Genomic DNA, 17,312 nt, shown 5'->3' with positions numbered 1-17,312 from the left:
ATGCATTTTCCCAGTTTGTCTTAATGCCAAATAATATAATCAATTCTGACTTATCTTAAGCATCAATTTAGGAAAGATACATTTCACTTAAAATGTGACCAGAATGAATTTAATTGCACCTGGATTTATGTTCCAAATGGTATTACACTGAATCTGGAGTCATAATTTTAATACTATTATATGTATATATTTATACATACACATATTTATATTTTTATATTATATATTTACATGTTATAATGCCATAGTATTATATTTTTCACAAATACCCTTTATTCCAAACATTTCATATTATAAAGTCCACTACTTCCAGCCAATCCACTGCCAAAGATTGTAAAAGTGGCACTCTGATATTAGGATTTAGTCTACCCCAATTATCACACTTAAAAGCATGTTTTAAATTTAGTTAGATCTATGTTCCACAATCTTGGAAGGAACCCATAGCTTATGAATTCACTCATAACTGTGATTTCTTAAAATGAATAGGAGTCTTATTTAACTTACAGTCAAGTTTCCAATGTTAACCCACATACCAATTTAAAAAGTTATTTTAAAATTGACTGGTACTTTAGTTTCTAAGACTCCCTAAATTCTAATGAGATGTTCCAATCAAACCTTTTGGTTGTTTCCCAATTTACATAAACCTTTTCTTTTTTTGTTAACCAGAAAAGGGTTAAGTGCCAGTTCTGTTCTTCAACTTGAAACTTTCACTTTCACAGCCCCTAAACCAGCCTCTTGATAATCATGCAAATGTAGACAGTTTACTGCTGGAACTTTAAAGTGACAATAAACTTTTTTTTTCTCCCCAAAGTTTCCAAACTCTCCAATCCTCTGTTCACATTGTCAGTGCAAACAGATTACAACTTTCTTTCTGCCCATGCTCCTCTCATTCCTACATGCCTGATCTTTCTCACTTTTCCTTCTGTATACATATCCTTCTAGTGAACTTTGATTAAAGCCCCTTTAAAGCTGCCCATGTCATTTCTTTCCTATTCTGATCCAAGGTCTGAAGGGAAAAGATTCCTCCCTCCCTTCTCTCTCTCTCTCTCTCTCTCTCTCTCTCTCTCTCTCTCTCTCTCTCTCCCTCCCTCCCTCCCTCTCTCATCTATCATTTTACACTCCAGAAGCTGACCACTGTTCAGGAATGTAGAGGAAGAGAGATCTGCCAGCAAAGTTTTTTTTTTTTCTGATCCCACATCTCTCTTACTTTTTCTAACTTCACTGAGTATATTTTCTTTTTCTCTCTCTCCCTCCCACCCACCCAGGCTGCTGCAGTCAGCCAGACAGGGAGGGAGAGAAAAAGAAAGAAACTCTCTTTCCTCTATACCATCCTTTATTCCTCCTCTCTCACAATCACATGCCTTAACATTTTTGTCTACATTCTTAACTCCCTTCAGCTTGGCTAGCTGGCAAGCCAGCATTTCTACATTCTTCTCCTTTTTCTCTGCCTTATCAGCTAAATCCACAATAATGAGAGCAGTTGCTTTCTGCATGTGTCATTCTAACTGCACTTCTTCCTGCAGTCTCTTGATCTCAGCTTCTGAGTCTAGAACTTTGGTAGTGGCTTCCCTCAATGCAGAAAGAACTATCCAACTTCTGCCACTACCCTCTTCCTTTTTATCAACCTAATGGAACACAGTTCCATCAGAAGGGACTCTAGGCCTTTTGGCATTTTGGGGGCTTCCTCATACTCACAAAGTGGCCCATAGGTGTCCAATACTCCCCCCCCATAGTGGTCACAGGCTAACCAGGAATTCCCCCTGGTCTATCCCCTACTCCCTTGGGCATTTCTCCAGTATCCTGATGGCTACCCCAGTTGTAGGGTCTGGAATTCTCCTGGCTGGAGAGCTCTGTACCTTCTCAAGGGCTGATGTTGCTGTGCACTGAGGTATTCTCAGCTTCCCCAACCAGAGGAGTTAATTTGATACCAGAGAAAGAGGCTGGGAGATCCAGATTGATTATAAGAAATAGTTTAATCGATAGGATTACTTACATAAAAAGGGGCAGTCTGGAGTGGCTTGCAAAAGAAAACGGTCTCAATAGTGGATTGATCCCCACTTAGAGACCCCAGGAAAACCCAGTGGTAATTGTGGAAATCAGACAAAGGGAGGAGGGGCTATAGAGCACAGCACTACTGATTGGTGGATATTTCGGGTCACTACTTAGTAATGAGCTCATTTTTGAGCTTGGGCATTTTAGCCAATGGTTGTTGGGTAAAATGCCCAAGCACAAGATAGTGTACTGGTCATAAACTGATTATTTTGTCCTGTTATAGTTATTGCTTGGTCACATTATCTGAGTTATGACTCAGTGTCACAATTATGATTTTAACAGGTCCCCATGTCTGGGCTTCCACCTTTCACAGAGTTTAAGTTTTGGTTTTTCCCCAATGGGGACCCCACACCCATAAACTTTCAAGTGGTCTTTAAATGTTATTGATTTTTAAGTTGATGGTTTTGCAAGGCATAGTGCCTGGTACCTAGTAAGATCTTAATAAATGTTTACTGAATTGTTCTTGTTTAGTTGGCAAACTTTTTTTCTTTTTCTTTTTCTTTTTTTTAATTCTAATTTTCTTATGTCTTCTAGGCCCAAGAAAATATCTGGTAACAGGGATTGGTTTCAGAGTTCCCAGGTTCCTAGCTTTGCTCAGATATTGAAAAAGAACTTGCCAGTTCAACCTTCTTCAACAACAATGACTTCTCCTCCGAGATAGTCATCATCAGAGAATTACAGTGTGTCAAATTTAGCTGCTAAGGTTACACAAATCACAGGTACTTGTTTTCAGTAATACCTGGTTCAGGAGTGGGGAACCTTTGGCCTCAAGGCCACAACAGATCTCCTTAATAAAAGTATTTGTTCTGTAAAACTTGAACTCAGTCAAAAGGCCTAACCCAAGGACCTAGAAGACCTGGTTCTTTCAAACTTGCTAATGTCTGTTGCATTCCTTTGGAAGGTCTTCTCTTCCTCTGTACCCTGCTGCCACCCCCATGGTCCAGGTCCTTGTCCCTTCTCTTAGACCTATAGGTACCAGAATGATAACTAATAAAACAGAAATTTACCTTGTCATAACATAGTAAGCCCCAACTGGCTTCTGTGATCAAATACCAGCCACATTGTTGCAGCCCTGCTCACTCCTGAATTTTCTATCATAAGCTGATTCTTGGTGCCTTCATTCTTTTCCCCTTCCTTTCCAAGGTATACTCTGTATATTCAGCTGCCTAATTAAGCTTACCTTTTAAAAGTTCCACTTTCACTTGGTCATTTCCTTATTCAAAAGCCTTCAGTGACTGCCTATTGCTTCTGGGTTTCTGGAAGCCTGAGTTCTTCTGCTAGCTTTGAAAGACCTTCCCAGTCAGGTCAGACGCCAGGATGGCATGGTCACCAACGTGAATCCTTGTTGCTCAAGCAACAGCATGGCCTGGTGGAAAGATTCCTAGCTTCAGAAGACCTGGATTCACATCCTGTCCCAAATGCCTCCTACTTGTGTGAGCTTGAGCAAATTGCTTAACCTCCTGGCCCTCAGTTTCTTCATTTGTAAAATGAGCTTAGACTAGGTAACCTTTGAGGTTCTTTCCAGTCCTAGCTCTATGATCCTATGATATGATATGATACTTCCTAACACTTAGAAAAAGAAGCTGTTGTCACTGAAAGCCAGCATTGCTTCATCAAGAAATTTGCCATGTGAATTTGACTTCCTCTTTTGACAGGGTTCCTATCATGGTGGATGAACAAAATGTGATAGCTGCAGTCTACTTAGGTTTCATCTGACAAATAATTTCATGCTTTCCTTGTAAAGAAGATGGAAAGAGAGAGACCAGATAACAGAACAGTTATGGGGAGGGGGGATTCAGACCTGACCAGACCCAGAGTCTTCAGTGATGGAATGTCACAGGCTTGGTCCTGTGCTCTGTGTGTGTGTGTGTGTGTGTGTGTGCGTGTGTGCCATTTTTATCAGTGACTAGGTGTACTTGTCATATTTTCAGATAGTATGAAGCTTGGAGAGATAGCCAATGCATTGGATCAGGGGTGTCAAGTTCATATAGAATAAGGATCCCTGTGGGTCTTGTGATCAACTTAGAAAACCACATATTAATAATATCTATGTTCTATTGTATGTTTGTCTTGTTAAACATTTTATCATTTCATCTTCATCTGGTTTGAGCAGTGAGTTTGACACCTCTACATCAGATGACAGATGCAGTATCTGAAAAGTTCTCAACAGGCTAGAACACTGAATTGAGTCTAACAAGAGGAAATTTTGTATATGTATGTGTATGTATGCATACATACATACACACATGTATTCCTATATTTGTTTTTTTAAGACTCTAGTACAAGTTGGGGGAGTTGTGGTTAACAAAAGTTCATTGTTAGAAAGATTCTGATTAGAAAGAATTTTAGTGGATCACAAACTCACTGTGCGTCAGCAGTCAGTATGACAGGTGATTATTCTAGTTTGATCTGGGGATGCCTGGAATCTGTCCTTCAAACCAGGGTAGCTTGACATACTAGTGTAGCCTAGAGAAGCCACAAAGTGGGACGTATGAGTCACCAGGGGTGCCTGATCTGCTTACAACGTCTCATGTGGTACGGGAAGGGAGCTGATAGAAGGTGGCCAAAGTATTGCTATTCTCACTTCCCTCCTTGCCCTACTGTTGTCCTGCATCCTATGCTGAGCAGGGAAGAGTTTTAGCAAAAGGGATCAGGGAAAGCTCTGGGCTATGGGAACCTGTCACAGGAGCCTTATGGGTCAGGGAGAAGCCTGCAAAGACAGGTTTCTGAAAACAAATGAAAAAGGAAAAAAGTCTGTCATTTGAAGCTGTTCAGAAGTGGGAGGGGCCATCTTGCATGTGGCAGACGTGGTCTTGAAGGTGAGGCTGAATCAGGAGTGGTTGGTGTGGTTGTAGAACAGATTCTTGGTCACTTCCAAGCTGGACTAGATGGTCTTTAGGCCATAGGATTGTAGAAATTGAGCTGGAAGGGATCAACCCCATAGTTTTACAGATGAGTAAACTGAGGCTTAGGGATGTGAAGTGACCTCCTCAAGGTCATGTCAGTGCCCAGTCCAGTGCCTCTTGCCTCCAGAGCCAGTGCTGCCCACTGGAATGCAGACTTCATGAGACCCTGGACCTCTTGACATTCTCTGATTCCCTCCCATACATAGACAAAGGATGGAATTGGGACAAAGGAGGTAGAGGTTTGAAGAGGGGATAGAAGTGCTATTTGTATTGTATTTTAAAGTGCATGCCTTGAAGTAGAAGTATTCTTTCCATTTTGTGGGTGAAATCACTGAGCTCCAGTTTCCACATCTGTAAAATGTAGTAGATGGACTAGAGCACCAGATTTCTTTCAGCTGTAAAATTCTGCAACTCTGTTAATTGAATGGGGTAATCTTGACATTTATCATTACCTTTCTTGCAATTTAATGCTTTCATAGATTGTGCTTAGAGGGCCAGAATAGTTTATTGGCATCCTCTTGTCTAAATTGGCAGAGCATATGTGATTGAATTTTATGTATCTAGATGTAATGTCAACATTAGTTTTGGGACTAGAGTAAAAGAACTCTTGAGGGGAGGGCATTAGGCTTTTTATTCTACTTCTTCAATTTTTTAAAAACTGACTTGAAGCTGTTTTTTTTTTTGGTAACTTTCCAGAATCACTGTTTTCCAAAATAGTCCTACCTAATGCAAATACAGTCCTTCATCCAAAGAAGATTCCCAAAGAATTCATCATGAAGGACAAATGTGGAGAGATAAATCCAGTGTCAGCCCTCCATCGGTTTACACAAAAGCAGTGTGTGCAACTTGACCTTAAGGAAACTAACAACAGGCAAGTATTTGCTAAGGTTGTCTGTACTTGTCACAGAAAGCAAAATGAATGAATGAAATAGTATTTAGGAAGTGCTTTTCTGAGCACTGTACTAGGCACAAGGAGAAGAGCAAAATAAGCTGCTCCTCTTGTAATGACGAGATGGGGAAACATGAAACACAAGGGAGTTTTCAGCTGCAAGTGGGAGGGAAAGGCCCCAAGGTTTTGGGGGATGGGCAGAGGAAAGCCTCTTCTTAGGGTCCTTTCCATCGATTGAACCACTCACTGGGAGGGCCAAGGACTTTGGGGGCCAGACCTCTTTTTTGGGTTGTCAGTAGCTGTGGGGATAGGCTGGGAGGTGGCTTACAGCACCTACCAAGGCAGTTGCCAAGTAGCATTTTCTTGGGTTCCTTCCCTGAGCGATGGTTTTAAAGGCAAGACTACCATTAGTGCTAACTTGAATACAGTGGCCCTGTTGCTGTGGTTACCCCATTGCTCAGGTTAGGCAGAAGGTTTTGCTAGATAACATTAAGCAGCTTTGACATCCTTTTTTTAAAAATTTTTTTAAATTAATATTCTTTTAAAAATATTTTTTTCCAAATGCATGTGAAAAAGACTTTTAACATTCATTTTAAAAAATTGTGAGTTTCCAATTCTCTTCCTCTCTCTTTCTCCTCCCCTTTCATTGACAAGGCAAGCAATTTGGTATAGGTTATACATGTACAGTCATGCAAAACATATTACCATGTTAGCCATGTTGTGAAAGAAAACACAAACCAAAAAAACCCCAAGAAAAATAAATTAAAAAAAAAACCAGTATGCTTCAATCTGCATTCAGACTCCATCAGTTTTTTCTGAGGAGGTGGATAGCATTTTTCATCATGAGTCCTTTGGAATTGTCTTGGATCATTGTATTTCTGAGAATAGCCAAGTTGGACATTCTTTTATTGTAGTTTTGGTTTTAAGCCTTCTCAGTCTCTGAAGGGGAATCTGGTGTTAAATTCCATGATTTGTGGTTAGTTAGACTAAAGTGCTTGTTTTCTGGGCATAAAATCTTTGCATTTGTACAGGAGAAGTCTATGCATGGTTCCTCAGTATCTGGACCCTTATTGTAATGCAGGAAATATCACATGATGCAGATAAAGGTTGGGCATGGAGCTTAATTATGCTCACTTGTTTTAGCAATGTCTGAGAACTCTGTAAAAAGCAGCATTTGAATTATCCATACTTTCTAAGGAAGGCACATGGTATAGTAACACTTGTCAGTTCTTTAATTTCATTTTCCTTTTGTCATTCATTCAACAAGTTTTTATTAAGCATCTACCCTGTTCTTAGGCACTGAGCATACAAAGATAAAATCTGGAAAAAAAGCCCCTCCCCACAAGGTACTTATATTCAACTGAAAGAAACAATATACATGTCTATAAATAAATACAAAGTAATTTGGGAATCAGGGAGGGCAGGAATAATTGGAGGGTTTGGTAGGTTGAATTTATGCCAGGGACAGATAGGTACAGGTATAAATACAGCTCTCAGCTGGTCTATGTGATGGAGAGCTGCCTCTGGGTCAGCTGGATGAGCTAGCATTCCATAGGGGCTCTCCCCCAGGCCCAGATTCTACAGAACACAGGAGGGCTGCTTGCTGGCTGACCCCTGAAGGAACTTCTCCAATACCACAGAAAAGCTGTGAAGATGGCACTTACTTGTGGTTAGTAAGTTGATGGCAGAAGGCTGGAGGGGCTGTTCAATAAGAGGATGGCCTTAAGTGGTACTGTGCTGAGGAGTGCTTTATTGCACCAAACCAGATAAAAACATCTACTCTGGGGATTCTGCAGGCCCTGATGTGCTGGCCTCATGGTTTTGGAGGTAGGCTAACGAAAAGAAAGAAATCCCTTGAATAGGGGATTCTGTGGGGTAAATCCCATTAATGGGACCAGGAAATATATCTTATTGAACCTAAAGATGTAGCCAAATCATGCAGGTAAAAATGAGTTGCTCTTTAGATATCTGCATCTGTAATTGAAAATTATCACAGAAAATCGTCTCACATAATGAGATGGGATTGGAGGGGCCAGAGAAAGTTGGCATCAGCTACTGCCTCTTCGTAGGGTTCTTCACTCCCATCCTGTCTCAAAAAGTACCCCGGGGGGAGGGGGGAGAAGGATCCTGTCTGTGTTGTCTTCTACTTCTGTGCCCCAGTTCTATAAGAGATGTTCCTTTCTTTTACCTTTCTAGTGTATTTATTCCCTCTTCTCTTTCTTTTCTTTTAATATCATCAAAATATAACAAAAGCAGTCCTAAAATCTCTCTCCTGGAATTAGATATCTGAGAACAACTTGTTATTCCTTGAAGCAGCCCTTCTCTCATTGGTCCTTTTTTAACTTCTTTAACTCTGTCTTTTTCAACCACTTTATGACCCTCCATGACACGGGGATTCTGAAGGGAGTCTTGTACCAATTCCTCCATTAAAATGGAAGCCTTTTGCTCTTGTTTAGGCCTTACCTTTAGAGTAATGCCTGGTATATCATGAGTGATCCCAACAGAGGCTCTTAAACTCTTGGACTTACTTGAACTCTTCTTTTTGGCTGCTTGGGGTTTTTTGAGGAGACTGATGGATTCTGTGTTCATTTTGCTGTCTAACAGAATTGAATAGTTTTCTTCCATGATTTCTTCAAATACGTCCAGGCTTTTTCCTCTCTTCTTTTCATCATGGCTTTCAGGTAGCCAATGATTCTTCAATCATCTCTCCTTGATTTTTTTCCCAAGTAACTTGTTTTTGATATGAGACACCTTGCATTTTTTCTATTTTTTCAGTTTTAAAATTGTTATTTTTTTTTGTAAGAGAGGGGTTATATGGTAGGGGTGACTGGCTTTGACAAAACACAAGTAGTAAGGTTCCTGTATCTAGCAGAATGATCTCATCTTCCCCCCCCCCAACCCAGATGCCCAATTAACCTCTCTATTGAACTTTTCTTATTTCTGTTGAGGGCACTATCTTCTAGTCTCCCAGTGTGATGGATGAAAGATGAAACAATATGCTCAGATAATCTTCTGAGAGTATCGATTTATTAACCAATGCATGGCAATTATTGCCCAACAAACCGGGACCAGATCTCCTGGGGTTAGGCCTGGACCCCAAATACAGGAGGAGACAGATTTTTATATATTAAAAACAATCAAATGAGGCCAGTTAATTAAAAGGAAAAATACCACATTAGGTAATCTGATTTCTAATTGGATGAAAGATCAGGCATTTTCCAAGTTGGGAGGGGGAGAGTAAACAGGTACAGTTCCCTGAAATCAGAAAAAGAGGTGTCTTACTCTCCTCAGGTGTCTATAAATAATCAAAGGAGCATGGAAACAATAACTGATCATGGGGCCACTTTTCAGATAAGATGTGTAAGTTGTGTGAGATGTACAATTGTCAGAAAACTCCTTGTATAAGTCTTTAGATCTGACAGGGTTTCTGGTCCGCATAACCTAGGTCCTTAGTTAAGGGTCTGTAAGCAGCAGATAGAGCTGGTCTAGCTTCTCAGACACGCAGGGCTAGATTCAAACAATACAATAAGATTTCCTCCCAATTCCCACAATTGAATAAAGTTCTCTTGCAAGATGGATAGAAGTTGAACTAGACCCATAATTGAATAGAAAGGGAACTAAGCTAGTTTCAGAATTAAGTCACAGGATGGAGTCAATGTGGGTCACTCAATTCCCACAATTAACCGTTTGCTGTTCTAATCATATCAATTCCCTGTCCAGGTTTGTAACCTTGATGTTATCCTTGACTTTTCTCTCCCACACCCCACATGTCAAATTATTTGCTAGACTGATTCATGTATTAAGACATCAAAAGACTTTCTATGTGACTTTAATTGTGAACATATTGGGAAGGTCAGATGGTATTGGACATTTCCAGTGATGCAACATCCAAGGAACCAAAACCAGGGTTGGAGACGTGTGGAAGAAGTTTATTTTGAAATCTGAATACCCAGACTTTGGCCTTTTGGTTTACGCGGTAATTCCTTCTAAAGATTTATCCATGTGGAGTTAAATTTAGCTGAATGTAGGAGGGACTGAATTGGGAGTTGGGGGGTTTCCTTTCCTTCAGGTCTTGAAGCAAAGTTTGCATAACTATTTCGTGGAGATGCTGTCAAGGGGATTCTCAGTCAGGAACAAGTTGGGTTACATGGCTTCTGAGGTTCCTTCTGACTCTGAGATTCCATGATTCCAAGTAAAGAAAGATAATTGGCTAAAAATAATTCCACAGGTGTTACTGACATATCTATTTAAATTATTTTTAAACAGCAATATGGACTTACTGCTGTCTTATTTTAGAAGAATTTTCTAAACAGGAAAAATAAATGACTATCTTCATATCAATAATATTTTCTTTCTTTTGACTCATTTGACTGTATTCTGGTCATTGTATTCACAGTTTAAATTCATACTGGTGTGCCTGGATATTTCTTTCAGGTAATGTTATGGGTCCTTACTTTGCCTTTTGTGCTGTGGTGGATGGTATTCAATATAAAACTGGACTGGGACAAAATAAAAAAGAGTCTAGATCCAATGTGGCCAAGCTCGCTCTTGATGAGCTTTTGCAGTTGGATGATCCTGAGCCAAGGAATGTAGAAGCCTCAGGTGAGTTCTCTGGTCATCACATAGTAGTTCTCTCCCTCCCTTTCTCCTCTCCTCTCTCCTCTGTCTATACCCCCTCCCCTCCCCACCTCCCATAGATAAATACATAAATAGGGACTGGGCCTGTTCTTTCACTAGGATAGGGAGCCTCTAGTGAGGAACTTCTCAACCAAGCCTATGCCTATTCTGTCATTGTTGTTGGTTCATGCTACTCTTTTTTATATTCAGGTTTGGTTAAATCTCCTTTCTTTTTTGCATTAAAAAAAAATCTGAGCTAATCATAGAGCTTCCTGTATAGTTCTTTTCATTTCTTCAGAGGGCTCTTTGGGATTGTATAGTCAGGGTATCTTCCTTGTCTCTCCCTCCTTTAAGAAATTATCCTTCTAGATATGAACAGACAGTTCTCAGATGAAGAAATTAAAACCATCTATAGCCATATGAAAAAATGCTCTAAATCATTATTGATTAGAGAAATACAAATCAAAACAACTCTGATGTACCACATCACACCTATCAGATTGGCCAACATGACAAAACATGAAAATGATAAATGCTGGAGAAGATGTGGGAAAATTGGAACACTAATGCATTTTTGGTGGAGTTGTGAAATGATCCAACTGTTTTGGAGAACAATTTGGAACTATGCCCCAAGGACTATAAAAATGTGCATACCCTTTAACCCAGCAATAGCACTTCTAGGGCAATATCCTAAAGAGGTCATACAAATGGGAAAAGGACCCACATGTACAAAAATATTCATAGCAGCTCATTTTGTGGTGGCAAAGAATTGGAAATTGAGAGGATGCCCATCAATTGGGGAATGGCTGAGCAAGTTGTGGTATATGAATGTAATGGAATACTGTTGTGCTATAAGAAATGATGAACAGGCTGACTTCAGAAAAACCTGGAAAGACTTGTTGAGTGAAGTGAGCAGAACTAAGAGAATGTTGTACACAATAACAGCCACATTGTGCAATGACTAATATTGATAAATTTAACCCTTCTCAGAGATACAAGGATCTAAGACATCTCCAGAGGCCTCGTAATGGAAAATGCTATCCACATCCAAAGAAAGAACTATGGAAGTTGAATCGCTATCTTTTTTTTCTCTTCTGTTGAGTTTTGTTTCTTCTTTCTGATGGTTCCTCCTATTGGTTTTAATTTTTACTTATAACTTCACTAATGTGAAAATATGTTTAATAGGAATGTAAATGTATAGCCTATATCAGATTGTGCACAGTCTTGGGGAGGATGGTGGGGAGGAAGGGGGAGAAAAATTTTAAACTCAAAAGCATATGGAAGTGATTGTTGATAAATAAAAATAAATTAATAAAATAAGAAAAAGAAAGTATCCTTCTAGTCAGGTATTCCTTGAATACATACACATGAGATTATATTGTTGGTCAGAATGAAGGTCAGAGTAGCAGGTACTATATTACCCTGGTTACTTCCTCTTTCTTTCTTTTAATTGTAGCTCTCTAGGCTTGACCATTCCTCAAGCCCCTGATGAACCTAGACAGAGCTCCCAAAATGACTATGTCCTTCCTGTATGATTCCCTATGATGGCCTATATTGACCTGATTCTCCAACATGGTGACATCATGAGCTATGAGGAACAACACTGAAGAGTTAGAAATTGTAGAGAAGCAACCAGAAAGCTTTGGCTGTCAGATGCACCAAAAACCATGAAAAAAGCCTTAGCTGCAAAGTAGGCTCAGATGTTGTCCTACCAAAGATTTGTTGTAATAAATGAACATACTCTTGTATTACTATTTTTCATGTGTGTGTAGATGTTATGATTAATAAACTTCAAATTATAAAAAAGCAAATAGCATTAGTTTTCTGATCTTTTTCAAATACTATTTTTCCCATATAAAATGCTTTTTACCATGATATTGTATACACTACATTACAAAAAAATTATGAAGTAGGTGCCTTTAAAATTTTAAGGGCCTTGTATATCCTAACTTCTTTGTTTGAATAGATCCTCCTGCAGAACCTGTCATTTCAGCTAAACCAAATTATGTTTCCAAGGTGCATTACAGTAGGAAAGTCCTTGCATTCTTGTTTGGTACCGGCTATGCCACCTAAAGCAATATTACATGTACAAATTTGCTTCAAAGGTCTATGTTTTTGTTGAGTCAAGGATCTGCTGAGAAAGATAATGATTGCTCTGATTTGATAGATAAGCTTTCAAGATTTGATGTGACCAAAATTTTCTTTTCCTTGTGGCCAACCTGGTGATGAACCCTTAGTGACCTGGTCCTTTAATGGCAGCCATGTTGGTCTATTAGTGGACCAGGCTTAAAGCCTTTCCAGCCTGATAGAGAAGCTTCCAAAATGTGGTCTCCCCTGGCATTGCCTTCAGTAACCCTTGGGTCACCATGGCTGTGGGCATGATGAGTTTTTGGGTGGTAGACACTGAAGGTTAATTCACTGCATTGGAGTTGCATATGAGAAGATGAAGAAATGCTGCTGCTGTGTTAACTTCCTGAGCCCGAAGGGAGAGGGACTTTGGCTTCATGTGAATTCTTCACTTTTCTTAAAGTGACATAGACAAAACTGATACTGGAGGCCAAGGAGCAAACAAGCTAGCCGTTTCCTCCCTTGAAATTGGAGACCCAGGTTTGCAAGCAGCCAGCTCGTGCACCTCTAGTGTACTGCCAGACAGAGCAGGGATTCTTAACCATTTCTGTGTGCTGTCTAGTGACACCTAGGATCTCCTCAGAATAATGTTTTTAAATGCATAAAATAAAATGCATAGGATGACAGTGGAAACCACCTATCTTGAAATAGTTCTCAAAATATACAAAACTAAACCAAATCTTAGACCCTAGATTAAGAATCTTTGTTCTAGAGCTTTCTGAGCTGTACTCGTATGACATCTTTCCACCTGCATCCTAGTGGCAGTGATTTGTCAGTGACTCAGTGGAACACTGTCACATGACTCTTTGGCAGAAGGCAGTAAGGCTGCACCTTACCATTTCTCCTTGGCCCAGAAAACTGAATTCAAAGGAATGGGCCCCTTTCTGTTTCATGGACTGAGGACCTCTTTCAGTATTTGTAAATCCTGTTAGACTGGGGGAAAATGAACACTTAAACTGTGGCAAACCAAGCTAATACTTGGCCATGTGGATCATGTGATAACAAGAGAAATTGATAATCTGGAAGGAACACCACAGGCCAACCAGTTCATTCTTCACCTCCTGTTAGACAAAAAGTGTGTAAAGCTAAGCTGCTGCCATGTTGGTTTAGTGTACATCATGAACATACCAAGTAGGAGAGGGAAAGGCCCAGGTTAGTATCAGAGACAGATAAAGATATGGGAGGGACCAATTGAAGTCTCTAGGATAGAAATTGGATACAAATGCCAGAAAGGAAAGCAGAGGTATCACTGTTTAGGCTCACAGGCCAGAGAGGCAGATCTAAGAAGACAGAATATCTTTTAGGCCCTTAGACCTTTCCTGACCTCTCAAGTTTTTCAGATAGGTTACATTCTCAAAAATAAAGACAAAAACCCCCCTCAGTTCAGCAATACTTATTAGCTGAGCCTGACAGTGTGTGTCCTCACCATAATCCACAAAGAAGGGAGGTCTAATGACTCCTTTCTTTACAAGATGAATTTTATTGATATTTTCATATTGCTTAAATTTCTCTCTGATAAATAATTTTGAAAGGAAAAAATAAGAGAAAGGGAAAAATATTCAGCAAAACTGCTCCAATACTTTGAAAAAAATTGGATATTATAGACCCATGGACTACTTACTCCCTGCCACTTCTGCAAAGGAGTTGGGGGAAGCTAGCTAATAGACTTTTTTTTTTTTTGGCAATTGGGGTTAAGTGAGTTGCCCAGGGTCACACAGTTACTAAGTGTCAAATGTTTGGTCTGAGGCCGAATTTGAATTCAGGTCCTTCTGACTTCAAGGCTGGTTCTCTATCCACTGCACCACCTAGCTGTCTGTCTAATAGGCTTTTAACAGGTCCACTTGCCTTCACTGTCTCCCACTTCCAGACTGTTTTCATATTGCTTCTAATTAAATAACCATCATTTATTAAGCACTCACTATGGGCCAAGCTAAAGACATCAAGAAAGGCAAAAACAATCCCTGTCCTCAAGAAGCTTACATTCTAGTGGGGAGAAGTCACATGTATATGAATAGGGAGATGCAGGTTACTAACAGAGGTGATGGAAGGTCACCTTGGATGGGAAAGCTCTCGAATCTTGGAGAATGCTGAAAGGCAGAAGGTGGCCTTGCTGCAAGTCTCGAGGGAGCCAGGCACTGTAAGGGGCAGAGAACATTAGGGAGAACACTCTTGGTCTGGGGATAGGCAGGGCAAAGGCATGGAGATGGGCTTTAACGTGAGGAACAGGCAGGAAGGCCAGCGTTGTAGGATTATTATAAGGCATATGAAGGGGAGTAAAGTTGAAGATGGGAAAGGTAGGAAGGGTCCAAGCTGTGAAGAGCTTTGAATGACAACTAAAGGACTCTGTATTTGATCCTGGAGGTAATAGCGAGCCACTGAAGTTTATTGAGTTAGGAGGAAGGGGTGAAATGGTCAGATTTAATCTTGTGTGGAGAAAACCTGGTCTTGTTACATCCCTTTTTATCTCTTTATCTCTGCTGCCACCACCTTACCTTAACCCCAGGCCTTCATCTCTGTGGCCTAAATTTGCCAGAAGTATACCTGATAAAAAAGGCCCCTCAGATTGCCATAGTGTCAGTAGGGTGGTCTCTGGTACCGTGCCAACACTCTAGTACCAAAGAGCCTTGTTCTTACCTCAGATCTCAAATGAACATGCTTGGGAGACTTCAGCTGTTGACCTTCCATTCCATGGCATTGATGATTGATTCCATGGCATTCCACAGCTGCCTGGCTGACTTGATTTTCTTAGAAGCTCCACTCTCATCTGGGGACTTCTTTACTCTTGAGCCTTAAGTGACTCCCTGTTGCCTCTAGTGGAAGCCTGAATTCTTCTGCTTAGTTTTGAAGGCCCTCCCCAGTTAGATCATGCCCTGGGATGTTGCTGGTCACCAACAGGAATCCTTAGCTCTCCTTAGGCTGGCATCCTTGTCATGCCTCCAGATTGCCTCTATGGGGTTGTATTCAGTTCTGGATACTGTCTTGAAGGAAAAAGGAGCACCCAGATACTGAAAAGACCAGAGGCCAATGACTTTGGGAGAGGGAGACTATGACAGCCTTCAAAAGAACCACGTGGTCAGGGGAAAGAAGTGGCAAGGGGGTTGGAATCCAAGGACCTGTGGTCATTTCCCAGCTCTGCTACTTACCACTGTGCCACCCTGGGCAAGTCCTTGCCTTCGGTGTGCCTGGTTTGACTAGAAGACCTTGAAGGCCCTTTCTCTCTACCCCATGACTCTTTGCTTAAAGCCCTTCAGTGGTTCTCAGTTCTTTGGAGAGTGAAATTGATTGAAACTGAGGACATGTAATCCAAGCAAACTGATTTATTAGTAAGGCATGCAGATGCATAACAAATCAGATCCAAGGTCCCTTAGTTGGCACAAAGACACTGAATAATAGATAACAAAGCTTTCTTATAGTCAATAATGAGGAAAAATTAAGTTACATGATCTTGAGCAACAAAGGAATTTCTTCTCTTTGACCAAAGTATGACAAAATCAAAGGGTACTAACTACAGGTTGTACCAGAACATTTTGCAGAGATTTCCTGAAATCATGAACTAAGCTTTTACAGGAATAAAAAACTTTAAGTCTCAAAATAAATGTCACAACCTGGTTGTTGGTTTGGTTCCTTCAGTTCCCCTCTTTGATCCACATAGATCAATTATCCAATGCCAACTGCAGAAGGTTCATTGTGTATTCAGAGTCAGTATTTTGAACCGTCATCAGATTATTAGGAATTAATTTTGAGCAGGCTTTAGTGCAAGTAATTGGTTGCTGTCCTTTGTTCTCAAAGAGGACCAAAATGACATCACTATGTTAGAGTCAAGTTACAATGTGTCTGGCTGTGGCTGATCAGAAGAATGGGAGCTCAGAATACTCTACCACAGGTCAGGCACAAATAGTTCATATGAACAATTGGGGTGGGTTCTCTAAATTTGTGCATCTCGAGTTTCTTTTAAGCTATTTCTATTCTGCTTTGTTCATAGGGCGCAGCCTCTTCTCTAATGAGGGCACATCTTGTTGAGCAGTCCTGTGCCAGTGTCTCCCATGTTACAAATCAGTTCCAAAGTTCTTTCCCATACTTTCCTTTGGAGCCTCCCAAACACTGAGCTAGCTCTGGCAATGCATGCATCAACCTCATTATCAATGTGTACATCCCTGGAAAGTACACTGCCAAGGTAAACTAGCTTATCCTTAGCATTCCTGCAAGTAGCAGTCTTCATTGGTGTAACCAATGGTTCCATGTGTGGTGCTGGCAGATGGAGTACCTGTATTTTCCTGGTGTTAATTGTTAGGCCAAAATTAGCACAAGCAGGAAAGCATTGATCCATGCCTTGTTGCATCTCAATTTGAGACTGCATTGAGTACACAATCATCTGCAAACAAACAATCATGCACCAACACTCCTTCCACTTCAGTCTTGGCTTGTAGCCTTTTCAAGTTGAAGAATTACCATTAGTGTGGTTGCTGACTTTAACGCTGTGTTTGTCTTCATTGAAGGCATTTGACAACATGGCTGAAAACATCAGGAGCAAGCACACAGCCTTGTTTCACTCCGTTGGTGACTGAGAAAGCATGAGAGCGTCATCCATTATCCAGGACCCAGGCAAGCATGCCATCATGAAATTGATGTACAATGTTGAACTCAGAGCAATGAAATTTTGGCATAATTTTCCATCAGCCCTTATGACTGACTGCATCAAAGGCCTTGGTCAGATCTAAAAA

This window comes from Phascolarctos cinereus, unplaced genomic scaffold (genome assembly GCF_003287225.1).
Source record: "Phascolarctos cinereus isolate Bilbo 61053 unplaced genomic scaffold, phaCin_HiC Scaffold_8;HRSCAF=390, whole genome shotgun sequence".
Classification (NCBI taxonomy): Eukaryota; Metazoa; Chordata; class Mammalia; order Diprotodontia; family Phascolarctidae; genus Phascolarctos; species Phascolarctos cinereus.
This window is presented reverse-complemented; position numbering follows the sequence as displayed.